At 42.0% G+C, this 14,218-nt stretch overlaps 1 long non-coding RNA gene across 1 annotated transcript in view; it reads right to left on the bottom strand.

Annotated features, from left to right (window-relative positions):
• The window catches only part of LOC120372537, a 30,679-nt gene extending 25,808 nt beyond the window's left edge, over positions 1–4,871 (bottom strand). Inside the window, exon 1 of the long non-coding RNA XR_005585031.1 lies at positions 4,692–4,871. This is a non-coding gene — a long non-coding RNA (uncharacterized LOC120372537). The remainder of the gene's footprint in view (positions 1–4,691) is intronic.
• Between the last annotated feature and the right edge of the window lie 9,347 nt (positions 4,872–14,218).

Genomic DNA, 14,218 nt, shown 5'->3' with positions numbered 1-14,218 from the left:
CCACCTGAATGTCAGTACATACCCCGCTGCCCATGCTACCATGGCGACACTACGACGTATATTTACGCTACCTCAAAGGGAGCTGGTGTGAATATGTGTAAGGGAGCTGGGAACCACGTAGACATACCCTGTGGGATCACTTCAGCTTTCATTCAAAATAAGAAAGTTTCTAGCGCTTGGAGAAGAGCTTGAAAATATGACCCTAAATCAGGGGCGGGCAAACTTTTTCGCCTGAGGGCCGCATCGGGTTTCGTAAATTGTATGGAGGGCTGGTTAGGGGAGGGGGTCGTGGCCCAGCCCCCACATCCTATCTGTCCCCCCCCCGGGACTTCTGCCCCATCCTACCCCCCCGTTCCCTGATGGCCCCCCCAGGACCTCTGCCCCATCCAACCACCTCTCCTCCCTGTCCCCTGACTGCCCTTGGAACCCCTGCCCCTGACTGTCCCCTGCTGCCCCATCCAACCCCACTCCTTCCTGACTGCCCCCCTGGGGCCCCTGCTGCCATTCAACCCCCTGTCCCCACCAACCCCTAACCACCACCCTGAACTCCCCTGCCTTCTATCCAACCCCCCCTGCTCCCTGCCCCCTTACTGCACTGCCTGGAGCACCGGTGGCTGGTAGTGCAACAGCCACACTGCCTGGCTGGAGCTGGGCCATGCCATCGCCGCCACCACACAGCTAATTATACTCCTGCTAGCTCAATGAGAGCTAGTGGGAATATATGTATGCGAGCTGGGAATCCTACCCTAGCTCCTAGTGTAGCCATAGCTAAGTTATAAGACTCCAGGAGGTGGGGCTTTAAGAAAAATAGCAAAGATTGTGAGACTCATGATAAAATTGTCAACACTGCATCCCTGTCCTGCAGCGTTTACATTCTAAATAGTCAAGACAAAAGGTGTGTACGTTCCAGGGAAACAGAGGGACTGAGATCTTGACTTTAACATGCCCAAGGTCACCCAACAGGTCAGTGGTAGAGCTGGGAATAGAACCCAGGTCCCCTGACTCCTATGCCAGTGCATGAGCCACTGGCTGTCAGGGACAGAGAGATCAAATGTAATTATTTGAGGTGGACTTGAGCTGAGACACTGGACAATATGGGTAACTTTACTGACTGCTGAGTTAAACCTCTATTTCACCACCAAAGTGCCTCTTTTGTGTGTGTGCTTTGTCAAAGTGTGACTCCTACCACCATGCTGGGGCATGGTTCATTGACTTGTCACCTCAGCATCACTTCCTAAAGCATCTTGGATCATCTGAAGGCTCCCATCACAGTACTGACCAGGCATGTTCCACAAGGGTGGATGAAAGGATCAGAGCTACTCTGCTCTGTAAAATCAAACTGCCAGGGTAACCAGTTTTAATGTTGGGGTGTTCTAAAAGTATAGGCACCTGCATTTGAATGGGTAGTTAGGGCCAAATGATCCTTCTACGCAACTCACAGTGATGTTCATGCCAATAGATGACCTTTGGGGGTCTGATTTTCAGAAGTGCTGAGGAATCAGAGTTTCTTAGTCTGTAACTAATATAACCTTTTGGGGGGTACTGATGGCCTCTTAGTATGTTATAGAGCCAGAAATTTACTAAAGTCCCAAATAAATAATGTAGCTTGTATTTTTGTTCACTTTTTTTTAAAGCAGCAGCAGCAAAAATTTAAGTTCTATGTACAAACTGCTTTCGGTGGCTTCAGATCTGAGCATAACTTATCCTTATTAATTTGTGTAATGACTCTAATAATGATTAATGTGATGCTGTAATAAAAACATACTGATTACTGCACTGTTAGCGCAGGAATTAAATTAGGAAGCATTTAACTCACATGAAGGTTTTAAATCTCTTTCTGAATGCTGACAGATTCAGGCTCCCAGATTTCTCTCTGCAGAGTACACTTTAGCTTTGGACATACCTTTAAAGACTTTAAACAGCTTGAGACTTGTAGTTTTCCACAGGAGCTTACAGCAAATTCATGTTTCTGGGTTTTAAACGATGCACTGGAGTACAAGAGCCCTGCTCAGGAAGTCACAGGTGGTGAGAAAAGGTGTAGCAAGGTCATTTTGAACCACATACATTAAGGTTGTATCTTTAAAGTCAATTCTAAATTTAATTGAAAGCGGAGGGCAAGGGAGCTAGGATAGGAGCAATGTAGTGATTTATTTTGAAGCATGTAAGAAGTCATGCAGCTGAATGCTAGACGAGCTGGAGTTTTAATAAAATGGCATTGGGCAAGTCAGCAGGAAAAGTGAGGACTGGATTAGATGAAGGATCTGTGTGTGTGTGTGAGAGACAGAGAGAGAGAGAGAGAAAGAGAGCGTGCGCAGCATTTCCCCAAATTATATTGCTGTTCTTACAGTGGTGGAAATGTGTTCATCAGCTGAAAGATCAGGATCAAACCCTGCGTGTCAAACCAAGAACTTCAGCAAAAGATTTTGCGTGAATCCTTTAGTTATAAGGAAAGTGGATATATGAGTGGAAATAAGAACCAAATTCCTGAAACTGATCTGTAGAAAATGACAATATCACCGAGTTTATGCTGAGTAAAAATAATCATAGAAATACAGGGCTGGAAGGTTATCTGGTCCAGCCCCCTGCACTGAGGCAGGGCCAAGTATGCCTAGACCATCCCTGACAGGTATTCGTCCAACGTGTTCTTAAAAACCTCCAACGATGGGGTTTCCACAACCTCCCTAAAAGCCTATTGCAATACTCATAATACCTACCTCTTATATAGCACCTTTCTTCATCAATAGCTCTAAAGTGCTTTACAACAGAAGTCAGTATCGTTATCCCCATTAGAGAAAGTGAAGCACAAAAGAGGGAAGTGATTTGCCAAGGTCACCCAGCAGGCCACCAACAGAGCCTAGGCTAGAACCCAGGTCTTGTGACTCCTACTCTAGTACACGGTCCCGTAGGCCACACTGCTTCAGGAACAGCTAGAGTGCCGTGATGACACAGCATTCCCTTACTACCTTAATTTGGGTTGCTCATGCTCAGTGAGACAGTAGCAGGCTTCCTTAATTTTTCAAGCTGTTTCATGTACAACATGCTGGGTAATATGAAAGGACTCGACCCTTAAAATTAAAGTGGCTCTTTATTAAGAGAACTATTTACAGAGGTCCTGCAACTGCTGCAGTTAGTATTCTATCACCATGCATACAAACTGGATCCTCCAACATCTTCCCTCCTGTGACCTATGCTCCTCCTTCCAAGTTCCTGGCACGTTGCCACACAAGTAGGGCTGTTTTAGAGGTCAGTTTGTCAGGAGCTGGAGATTTTTTCCTATAAATGCATCTTTCCCTCTAGCCTTGCCCTTTGTTCATTTGGGCAGGTGATAATAAACCCTCTGTGATATCATGAGCTATTTCTATGGGATTAATAAGGATGTCACAGTGACAAGTTGATACTGCTTGTTTAGAGACAGAGAAGCAATCGTTGGGATCAGAGGATCATTGGCTCTTCTTTACATAACTTTCTAATTACCAATTATTTTTTTTATCACACCTGATTTAGGGCCTGATCCAATCTCCAGTGAAGTCAATGGGTCTCTCTCTCTGAGGGCTTGAACACCCATTAAAGTCAATAGAAAGACTCCCAAAGACTTTGGCGGAAACTAGATCCGGCCCTGTGAGAGAATACCTTAAAATGAGGGGGTGTTTATTTAACACTTTAACTGTCAGTATCTACTGTACATACATTAATTTGACTGGCAAACTAGGAAATTGTAACCTCGGAGTTATGGCTACACTGATATCAATATTTTTCTATTGTCATTTTATCAAGGATTCTTTATTTTCATTTTTTAAAATGAGAAAATTATAACCCAGGGAATATCCTATAGTAGGTACACAAATATAGACACTGGGATTTGACTGCTACACAATTGCACCACGACTAGGTAAATGCATAGATCCTTTTGTTTGATGCATTCTTTACTTTTTAATTTAAAAAAGAAATCAAATGTTAACCTTCTATTAAGCCACGGCAGGTTGTTCCTACAATTGTACAGTGTGGTAATGTGGGATGTGTCTGGAATGTGGGATGTGTCTGGAAGTTGCTTTCATAATCCATTTCAATCTGGATGGTGAGTTTCAATCCATGTTTGCTGTGGAAGTTCACTCCATAATGAATGGTGGGTGAAATTCACTCCTACTTTCAGCACCCATAAAAGTCTATGCAGCCTTTAAGCTGTTAAAATAGGTCTGATGTGGGACTTAAGTTTTGCATAGGTCGTGTGGTGACTCTCCGCACCTTGACCTAGAACTCACTGAAATCAATGGAAATGGATCAGGCTTTTTAGTCCATACGTTCTGAGGTTGAAATCCTGGCCCCCATCAAAAGCAATGGCAAAACTCCCAGTTGCTTCAGTGGGGCCAGGATTTCACCCTGGATAGTCCCAGGCATACTTCAGAAAGGCCAGTGTTGCCATTGTTGCAGTTTGATTGCAACACTTGTGATTTTTGGCGTTTTCTCTTAAAGCCCCAGTTCGTGCTTTTTGGGGGCCTGACTCATCATTTTTTTAACACTTTGGGTTGGCAATAAGGCATATATTAAAATCCTCAAATTTCTTAAACATCAGTGTTAATCTGCCAATTTTTACAGTATTTCATTAATATTCTAGGTTGACAATAAAAGACAACGCATTGAATTTTTCCAGTGTCTGTCAGTCTGTCTATATGATAAGATTCTAGGATTGTCACCTGTCTCTGTGTCACTCTGAAGCGTAGAAGGTCCGTTGAGTCAGTGAGAAGTGATAGCAACAGCTGCAAGTGTGGCTGAGAGCTCTTTTTGTTCGTAATATCACCAGGTTGGATCATCGCTGGATTTCACAGTCCGTTACCATCCAGTTCTTAAATTCACAGCCATTTTGATGGTGTATTGCTACAATAAGGCAAATATTGATACCATGCCAAATGTGCTAGACCATTGTGATATTAGCGGTAACTCACCCAATCACCACCTTTACTCTACAGCTAATTTGCATACAACAATTCCATTGTTGAATGAAGGAGATTGGTGGATTATCAGGCCCCATTGTCTCACCCATGCAACAGTGGGGGCTTTGAACTACTAGCGATTTATAACCTTCCATAAAAGGACAGTTGTTACCAGCTTTTGGTTTTTGTAGCTAGTTATGGCAGGGTTGTTGGTGCCGAAAATGTCTTCATGTGGTTGAAATGAACTCTCTGGTTTGTCTATTATGGCTTTGACTATGTTAAGAATTTTGTCGTAGGAAGGCACATATTAGCACAGAACCTAATTGCACACTTGCACTTCCTCCAGTAGTGGTTGGAGTTTTATCAGCTTCATTGCAGATAATTTGGAAAGAGTGCAATTATATCAATGGCGAATGACCACTGAAGTCAATAGGAGTTTTTCTGTTGATGTAAATAGCAGAATTGAGTCCATATTTCTCTTGTATTGCTTCTAATTACCTAAATGTCTAGATGTCCATTCTTTAGGTTCTCATGAAATTCTGTTTCCCATTTATCAGTTCTGTCTTTCAAATACATTTTATTTAGAAAATCTAACTTTCTGCATATTTCCCTCTAAACCCCTTTCCACTGTTTGGATTTAAACAAAGTATGTCCAGTCCGCTCAAATATTTTCTGTGTTTGGAGGTATAGTGTCTAACTGAAAGTATATATAATTTGGAGATGATAAAAGGAGGTGTTTATTACAAGTTTTCTCTAGGGCAACTGTGACAGAGACGCTCCCTGGCAAAGAGTTCCCTGTTCTTTGCAAACAACTCTTGTCTCAGTACTGACAAACTCGCTACACCAAATACATGTCTTGCATGGCACTTACCTACCCTTTATGGATATCTACTAAAAGCTCTTAACTTATCAAAACCGATAATCATTGTGAGACATATGTATGGGTAATATTTAAAAATAATATAACTATATTGAATGTATGCTTTTTTGGACTTGAAGTAAAAGTTAGTCACCAGGGGATAATATGTCTCACTGATGACCATTCAAGTAGGAGGGAGTTGTCACCCCACCCTAGTTAGTCGGTTGTGTAATACAAAGTTCAGTTGTGTAGCCTTGCGCCATCCCAAGACATTCAATGAAAAACCACCCGAGACAATTGCAAACAATCAAAACCACTTAGAGGTTAAAAAAGGACCACTACAAAAGACAGGGGATTGCCCTGTCTATGAGTAGAAACAAAAGACAGTTTCAGTAGAACACAGAATGCTTGCGGAACAGGGGTGTTTTCATGAAAGTTTGGATCCTGGTTCCTCTGAAACCAGTCAGCTCTGCAACAGACTGAGATTGGGGGTTGGAGGGAACCTACTTTATTAGATAGAAAAGATAACTATTGATAAAGGTAGGCACTAGTTCATGTATTATGATTTTCTTTGTATTGTTACCATTTGTTTCACTCACTCTCTCTTGTTTCTAGATGAACTTCTATTCTTTCTTAAACATCCCTTTTCATAGAATTATAGAATTTTAGGACTGGAAGGGACCTCAAGACGTCATCTATAGTTGTCTAAGTAGCCAATGAGAGAAGCCCACTCAACCCAGTCAAAATCTTTCTCTGCATCTAGAGACAATAAATACAAGTTCCTGTGGTTTTTGACTAGGTCAAGCATATACAATTTAAGGTGTATTGAAGGTTGTCGGATTAATATCTGCAGGAAATGAAGTAACTTAAGGCCATGAAACTTTAAGCACATTGAGTAGTCCTACTGACTTTAGTGTGACTAATCACATGCTTAATGGGGCTCCTCATGTTTAATATAAAGCATGTGCATAAATGTTTGTAGGCTCAGAGCCTTAGAAAATATTGCTAGGATTTCAAAGTGGCCCAAGGGAGTTAGGCACCCAAATCCCATTGAATTTCACTTTCTGAGTTTAAGACTTATAATTATATTTCTAACCTCTTCTGCTGAATAGGTTCCTCTAAATTTCTCTGTTTCAATTGACCTAGGCAGAAAATTTTATTATTGAATAATTTCCTTCACATTTTGATACTGTGGGGCATATGAGTTTGTACAGAAATAATGAAAGAGATCTAGGATCTTTTTGGGACTCTAAGTGCTTGTCCTTCAGTTTTGGTCAGGCAAATAGCTCTTTTCAGGTCTTTCTTTCTTAATTGTCAGTCCAATATTCTGTCAGCTTTATTCCTTTTTTCATAGAAGGAGAGTTTAGCCATGGTCACTCTCAGGAGAAGACCTGATTCTCCTTTAGCATTTATTAATTGCCATATACTCCCAGTCAGGCCCAGAGCCAGATGCAAAACGTCTCTCTAAAAATATGATAGAACAGCTTCGCTGGAGCTGCAGAACGTGAGACCATTGATATGTTAAGTCACATGAACCTCCGTTTTTTTGGTTTTTTTTTTTTAAATTCCAATTCAGGATTCATATGCAAATTAGAACACAATACAGCAAAGACTTAACAATGAGAGAAAAGGATATAGGGCCGAATTCAGAAGTCGTAGCTCCAGACACCAAAATAAGTCAACCAGAATTCAATTGGCTAAGGACTGAGTAAAAATTGAGTAAGGCCTGCAGGGTTTGGTCCACGCTTTCTAAAGGTCCACATATCTGAGGTGTTGTGCAACGCCTTTCCGTACAGCAGCTTAAAAATGTAACCATCAAACAACAGAAAATAAATCTGTTTCTTACAGTAACTAAGTTAACATTAAAAGACTTGGAAGAGAGAAGAGGGGAATTGGGTACAGGAAGAGGGTGGTGGGGATTGCTTAGCAAGGGGACTAAGCCCATCAAACCATAGAATAGCAGATGACTGTGTTGTAGAGGATTCCAGTGCTGATTTTTTTAAAAAAAGTATAGCAAGCCATAGGGCTCACAAGTTAGGCCATTCCTGCATCCCATTCCAACACCTCCATTATCCTATAGCACCATTCCGGCTAATTGAGTTTATTCCATAAATGAAATATTTTCTTTGAGTACCAAATAAATTGAGAGGCCTACTGGATGGCACTGTTTAGAATTTCCTCCCATAGATTATCTCAAAATCTCTCTCTCTTTCTCTGTCCCAATTTCTATTTTTCTTTGTAATCGGTTGCATGGTGAAGTTGCCTTTCCTTTTAGTTTTATTATGCAATGCCTCGTGAGACTCCCATGGTAAATTATATTTTCAAATTCCTCTTTCTCTTTACCTATCCAATAGTCTGCACCCAGAAGCATTTTCTTAAACCTCTTAGCACAGAAAGGAAGACCTAAATAACTTTAAATCTGCAAAACAATGTTAGGAAATGTACTCTCTTAAATTTAATCCATCACTCTTTGCCCGCAACACACATATAGCTGAAAGGGTCAGAGAATCATTGTAAGAGAGAAAAACAATTAATTTGGTATCAAAAGGTAATAGGATAAGGCCTTGCCAACCCCAATCTATTGTTCTGTAGCATTAACTTCTGCAGGTCAGATGCCACTGGTCGCTGACCTCAAGCTAAACAAGGTCAGCATGGGCTGATTACAAAAGAGATGTGTTTGCACTGAGCCAAGTGTGTCTGGAAAAAAAAAATCTGTGCTCTTCTGAGGAGAAGACACAAGTAAACATCTTACACTTTAAATGTACATATCATTTGAAGGAGTCGCTGCATAAAGCATGATTTCACCCACTGCTGTATGATTTTTAGTGTACTCTATTTCTCACATGGCAACTGTTCTTAGTGACTTGTGATAGCCTGAGTCTCATCAGTGTTGGATGTCTCAGCTGTACACATAGAGAATGTGAAATTCTGTTGCTGGAACAAAGTAATGGAAAATATCCATGCTCAGTATAATACCCCTTCCAGCTGAAATTTCAATAAGTAATATCTTGGGGAAAGTTTCCATTGGGAGGTGCTTTAACCTTATTAGAACAGGAGGCCAGAAAGCATGTGTGCCAATCAGTTAAATGAATTGCCCTGTGCTCTTTGCGAATAAGTGTCCATTCACTATGGTTCTGGATTAACTTTGTCTGAACTATAGGACATCTTTAAAGATGCCAATCCAGACGTATTGGCCCTATTTTGGCTTGTACTATAGATCCTTTGTTCCAGTCTGTCTGTGCAAAGTGATCATAAAGTTGATGGGTTCAGCTGCCTATTACTTATTTTTATTTCTTGTATTACCATAGTGCCCAGGAGCCCGAGTCAAGGCCCATTGTGCTAGGTGCTGTACAAACCCAGAACACAAGACGGTGTCTGCCCCAAAGGTCTTACAGTCTAAGTATTTTCAACAGGAGACCGCAGATGGATACAGACAGGCTGATGGGGCAATACAATGAGACAATGCTGGTCAGCATGATGGGGCAGTAGTCTCATCACACCATCTGCCTGACTGTTCTCAATTTTTTTTTTTTGTAGGCGTCACAGCAGAGGAACGTTTTAAGGAAAAGCTTGAAATAGGATAGCGATTGAGTTTTGTAGGTGGAACTCCTCCGAAGTGTGAGGGGCAGGATGGGAAAAAAGCCCAAAGGTGCTTATTTGAAACAGGGCTGCCCAGAGGATTCAGGGGGCCTGGGGTCTTCGGCGGCGGGGAGCCCCCACCACCGAATTGCCACTGAAGACCCGGCACTTCGGTGGTGGGTCCCGGTGTGGAAAGACACCCCCCTACCGCGGGGTCTTCGGGGCACTTCGGCGGTGGGTCCCGGAGCAGAAGGACCCCCCGGCGCCGAATTGCCACCGAAGACCTGGAGCGGAGGAAGCTCCGGGGGCCCGGGCCCCGTGAGAGTTTTCCAGGGCCCCCAGGGCGAGTGAAGGACCCTGCTCCAGGGCCCCCGAAAAACTCTTGTGGGGGCCCCTGCGGGGCCCGGGGCAAATTGCCCCACTTGCCCCCCCCCCTCTGTGCGGCCCTGATTTGAAAAAGTAACAAGGGGATGATGGAGGATAGCAGCACGGTCTGATTAGAGGTGGGAGTCTAAAGTGGGCTGAGGATCTGAAGTTCTCCCAGCATGGGCGAACCCCTGGTGGCGTAAGACCTGTACTCCCGTGCCTACCTCTGCCAGTGCCTGGGGTCGGGGTTTTGGCTAAAGTGCTCAGGTGCCGTGGCAGTTCCAGGCTACTGGGACAGTTCCCTGGTGCTATGAGCAACTGGCACGGCTTAGAGTGCTCTGGGACCATTGAATTTTTGTGAACGGACACCTACAGAAAGGACACAAAATCCTTCTCTCCAGGTTAAGTACCCCCTGACTGATCCTGCACTGGTGTTAATCAGTGTAGCTCCATTGATTTCCATGGTGCTGCCCTGTTTTACCCCAGCTGTGGCTTTAGCTCTCCGTTGTTAAATCCCCAAATACACATTTTTCCTTTTTATCTGAAGCAAAAAGTAAAGCCAACACCAACCCTCCCCACAGCCCCACTCCCGCCTCCAGATTGAAGTGTCCTTTTTTTGGTACATCATGTCAGACTATATTCATTGTTTGCAGACACTCCAACGTTTACCTCTGGAGTTCTGGTAATGTAATAATTGGAAAGCTGTAAATATTCTAGTTGACAGATGTGGAGTGTAATATCGCTGTGTTGTAACATTTGAAACTCAAGCTCCAGGCGAGAGACAGTTAGCTAATTGAAAAACTCCTACTTTCCTATGCCACTTACCTGGTTAAAGTTTAATAGGATTTCTCCCCTAAAGACATTCATTTGCTGTATGTTTTAGACCTTTCAGAAGCATTTGATTTCTTCTTACCTATATTTCTGGTCACACCCGAGGCCTGATTCTGCAACATGCTGAGCACCCTCAGCTTCCATTGACTCCAATAGGGGCTCAGTATCTTGCAGAATTAGAGCTGTATTAGAACAACTTTTTATGAAGGCAGCGAAGATCATGCAGATGTTTCTCTAGAAGAGGAGTCAGAGAAAACAGCCTTCTAATAATTGCCAGCAAAACTATGCTGCTTAGCAGAGCCTCTGGAAGAAAACAATCAACTGAAGAACTAGTCACCTATGTCTTCATAAAATACTTAACTGCAACAGTGCTCTTGGCACCGGATCATTTTGATTAAAAGCAGTAATTGTGAACACTTCCAGCGTATTCTTGACTACAGCCAGACATTGTGTTTCATGTTGACTAACAGCCCTTTGTGCAGGTGCACAAAGCTTCAGCGTTTGAACGTAGGTCATGAAGATAATAGTTATAATCTTCCCCATTGCTGTGCCAGACACTTGAAAGGGCTCACCTGCTTCTGTGAAGGTACCCGGGTGTGCAAGCAGGTATTCCTTCACCAGGAAAGGGCAAAACACACTCTCTCTTCAGATGGTTAAAAAACAACTTAAAGGAATAATTAAAAAAAAAAAAAAGGGTCCTAAAGAGAGTACATTGGGTAAACTCTGAAGAATGGAATACCCTGCCTGGCTGTGTAGAAAAGTGATTGCCCTGCAGTGTCTGTCACCTAGGAACCCAATTGCACGGTCAACTGCAATAGTATGAAAGCCCCGTCAGCCCAGTAATCTCTAGTTTGTAATTGATTCGGTTTTAACAAATGTTAGCTAAGGCAAAAATATGCATTAAGGTAAGTGCTAAACATCCATCAGCCTGACTGATTAGTCAAAGTAGGAATTGCTTGAGAAATGCACGTTATTTGCCATCAGATTAAGTAAAGTTTTGCTTCCACAGTCAGTCAGACAGCTAATAATTTGCCTGTGGTGGAATCAGCACACAGTTTTCAGCTCCACTTTTGGTGGAAATATATATTTGTGAGGACGCATCAGTCCAGATCAAGATAAGGCAGAAACACAGGCAAGATTAATATATTTTATTTTCCAGCTGATCTCTCAGCAGAAAAAATGGCACAAAATTATTTTATTGTATTGAGTTGCTGGTAATGGTAACTTGGTTTGACCATATGGGAATAAACAAATTAGAAAATAACTAGCTAAGACCATAATTCTTCTAGTAATGTATAGATCAGATCATACTTATTAATTACACCAGGTTATGAGGTGGCTGAATCTTCTCTGACACAACTTCTTATCCCATGTTTCCTTTTTCCTCCTCCTTGGCTTTTCCTTCTCTCCCTCCCACCCCCCATTTCCTTGCTTTTTAAAACTATGCTGGCACAATTAAAAGTATATGCTACTGTTTGAAAAGGCTTATATGATTCTGTTAACTCTGCAACTATAATCAGCAGCTGAAAAAGCAAATGGTAATTATACATTTCTACAATCAAGGTAGCTAATGTATTTCTTTCTCTATGGGACACATCTAGGACATAGAGCTGAGGAAATAACTTGTAGCTAATTTTATGTAACTAATTTTGCCTTTTTTCTCTTTTTGCAAACAGAACACACAATTCTCACATTTATTCATTGCGAGAGTTATTCACAGTTCAGCAAGAAACCATCGTTTGCAGATTGTTGATTAATGGCAAATATTCACAATTTGCACAATTGGAATATTCCTTGCGCTGTCAGATGACACTTAGGGTACAAACAAGGCTCCTACATCTCCAACTATCCTGCCGTTTGCTGGAATGGAGACCTCGTTGTGTTTCTATAACTTAACTGTTTTATGTCGTTAAGTTGTTGGCCAATCGCTGAACCCCCAACCTGGAGGACCAGTGCACTGCTTTTTGTCTCATCCCTACACCTTGGTCTAGCCAGCATGGGTAGCCTACCAGGAGTTAAACTTCCCACCGGCATAGCTCTCCAGGTTATTGGAATACACAAACCTTTTTAAGTCCTGTGTTTTTTCTTTTCCCTGACTAGTGAGTTACATAAGTCAGCCAGTGCCACATCAATTGAAATTTTCACAATAAAATATAGAGTTTTGAAATTTGCTTTTGGTGAATATTCAAGCACTGAAGCTTAAAATTCACTTTTCATGAATATTTGTGCTAGAGAAGTTTAAAAGCTCCGATGTTTGCAGAAAGCGAACACAAGAGGGTCACAAATACAGTTGGATCAAAATTTGCTTTCGAATTTGAACAAATATTTGTGAATAATTTTTCCTCTGTTTGCTCAGCTCTGAGGTGATAAGCATCTCCTATTTACCTTACAAAGAAATTTGCTTGGTATATAACCTGGAGCTTAGCAAGCACCTCTTCTCTTGCAAAAGTTCCATGGAACTTCTGATGATCAGTGGTGGTCAGGACTTCCGTTTGATAGCTCATCTAAAAGACATCCCCTTTGGTGCATAGTGTCTCCATGCTAGGACTGTGGGCCCCAATTCAATAGAGCCCTTCAGCACATGCTTAGCTGAATCAGAGCTGTGGTTCCATAAGGATTCAGAGGAAAGAGTGCCAACTACTGAATCACCAGAATAATTACCAATAGCACCCCAGTTTTTCCTGGGGTGTCTCCCATTTATTTAGTTATCAAAAACATCCCTGCTTAGCTACTATAGCAGGTTACATTATTGATCAACAGGATATAGAATCAGCCAGCCAGCTGTCTCTTATGTTCTTACTCTTGACCTGAGAGATGCAGCTGCAGTCCTTGCATAAGTATTAAGCTCTCAAAGGTAGCTAAACTTCTTTCAGTCACAGAGATTTTAGGAAGTTGTGGAGGGTGATGATGGAGGACCATTAGGTAGAAAAGGTCAAGAACACACCCCAAATTGGTGTTACACTAAGAATAACCAGTGTAATCATTAGTGGCTAAGGAAAGAACCTTGGTACCTAGGAAGATATCCAGAATCAGCATGTTGGTCTTTGGTCAAATGTTGCTCTGGATGAGCCAGGATTTGGCATCCAATCGTACAAAAAGTAAAAAGTTAAAAGTAAATGTTGTCTTGTAGGTGAAAGGTGTGGCCTTGTTTCCTCCTGATCATGTGAGGTCCAGTACCTCAGCCACATCTCTTTGCAAATCCCATGTGGCAATGGCAGAAGAAGAAGTTTGTGTTATGTTCCCATGGAGAAGTGTAGTCAATTGCATTTGGCAGCAGGTGCTATGGTTAAAGCCTCTCTCAGCTAAAGCATAGCAGGACTCCACTTCTCAACCCAAATTCAAGCAAGTTAAATACAGTGGGTGAAATTCTGGCTCCACTGAAATCAAAATCTGTGGGCCAGGATTTAATCAAGACTTCTGTGGGCACTGCCTTGATAAATTGCTCCTTTTTAAATAGGTTGTGTCCCATGCAGCCACTAATGTCTTTCAGTGATAATAGGAAAAGGACCCTGTTTTAACTCTGTTTAACAGATATTAGAAAAATTGTCTTCAAATGATCATATTTAAATGTGTATTGGATGACTTTGGGAAATATTTTCATGATGCACAGAAATATCTGCATTACATTTTAAAAAAGGCAAATAAATGCAATAAA

Source organism: Mauremys reevesii, linkage group 9, assembly GCF_016161935.1.
Source record: "Mauremys reevesii isolate NIE-2019 linkage group 9, ASM1616193v1, whole genome shotgun sequence".
Classification (NCBI taxonomy): Eukaryota; Metazoa; Chordata; order Testudines; family Geoemydidae; genus Mauremys; species Mauremys reevesii.
This window is presented reverse-complemented; position numbering and strand designations above follow the sequence as displayed.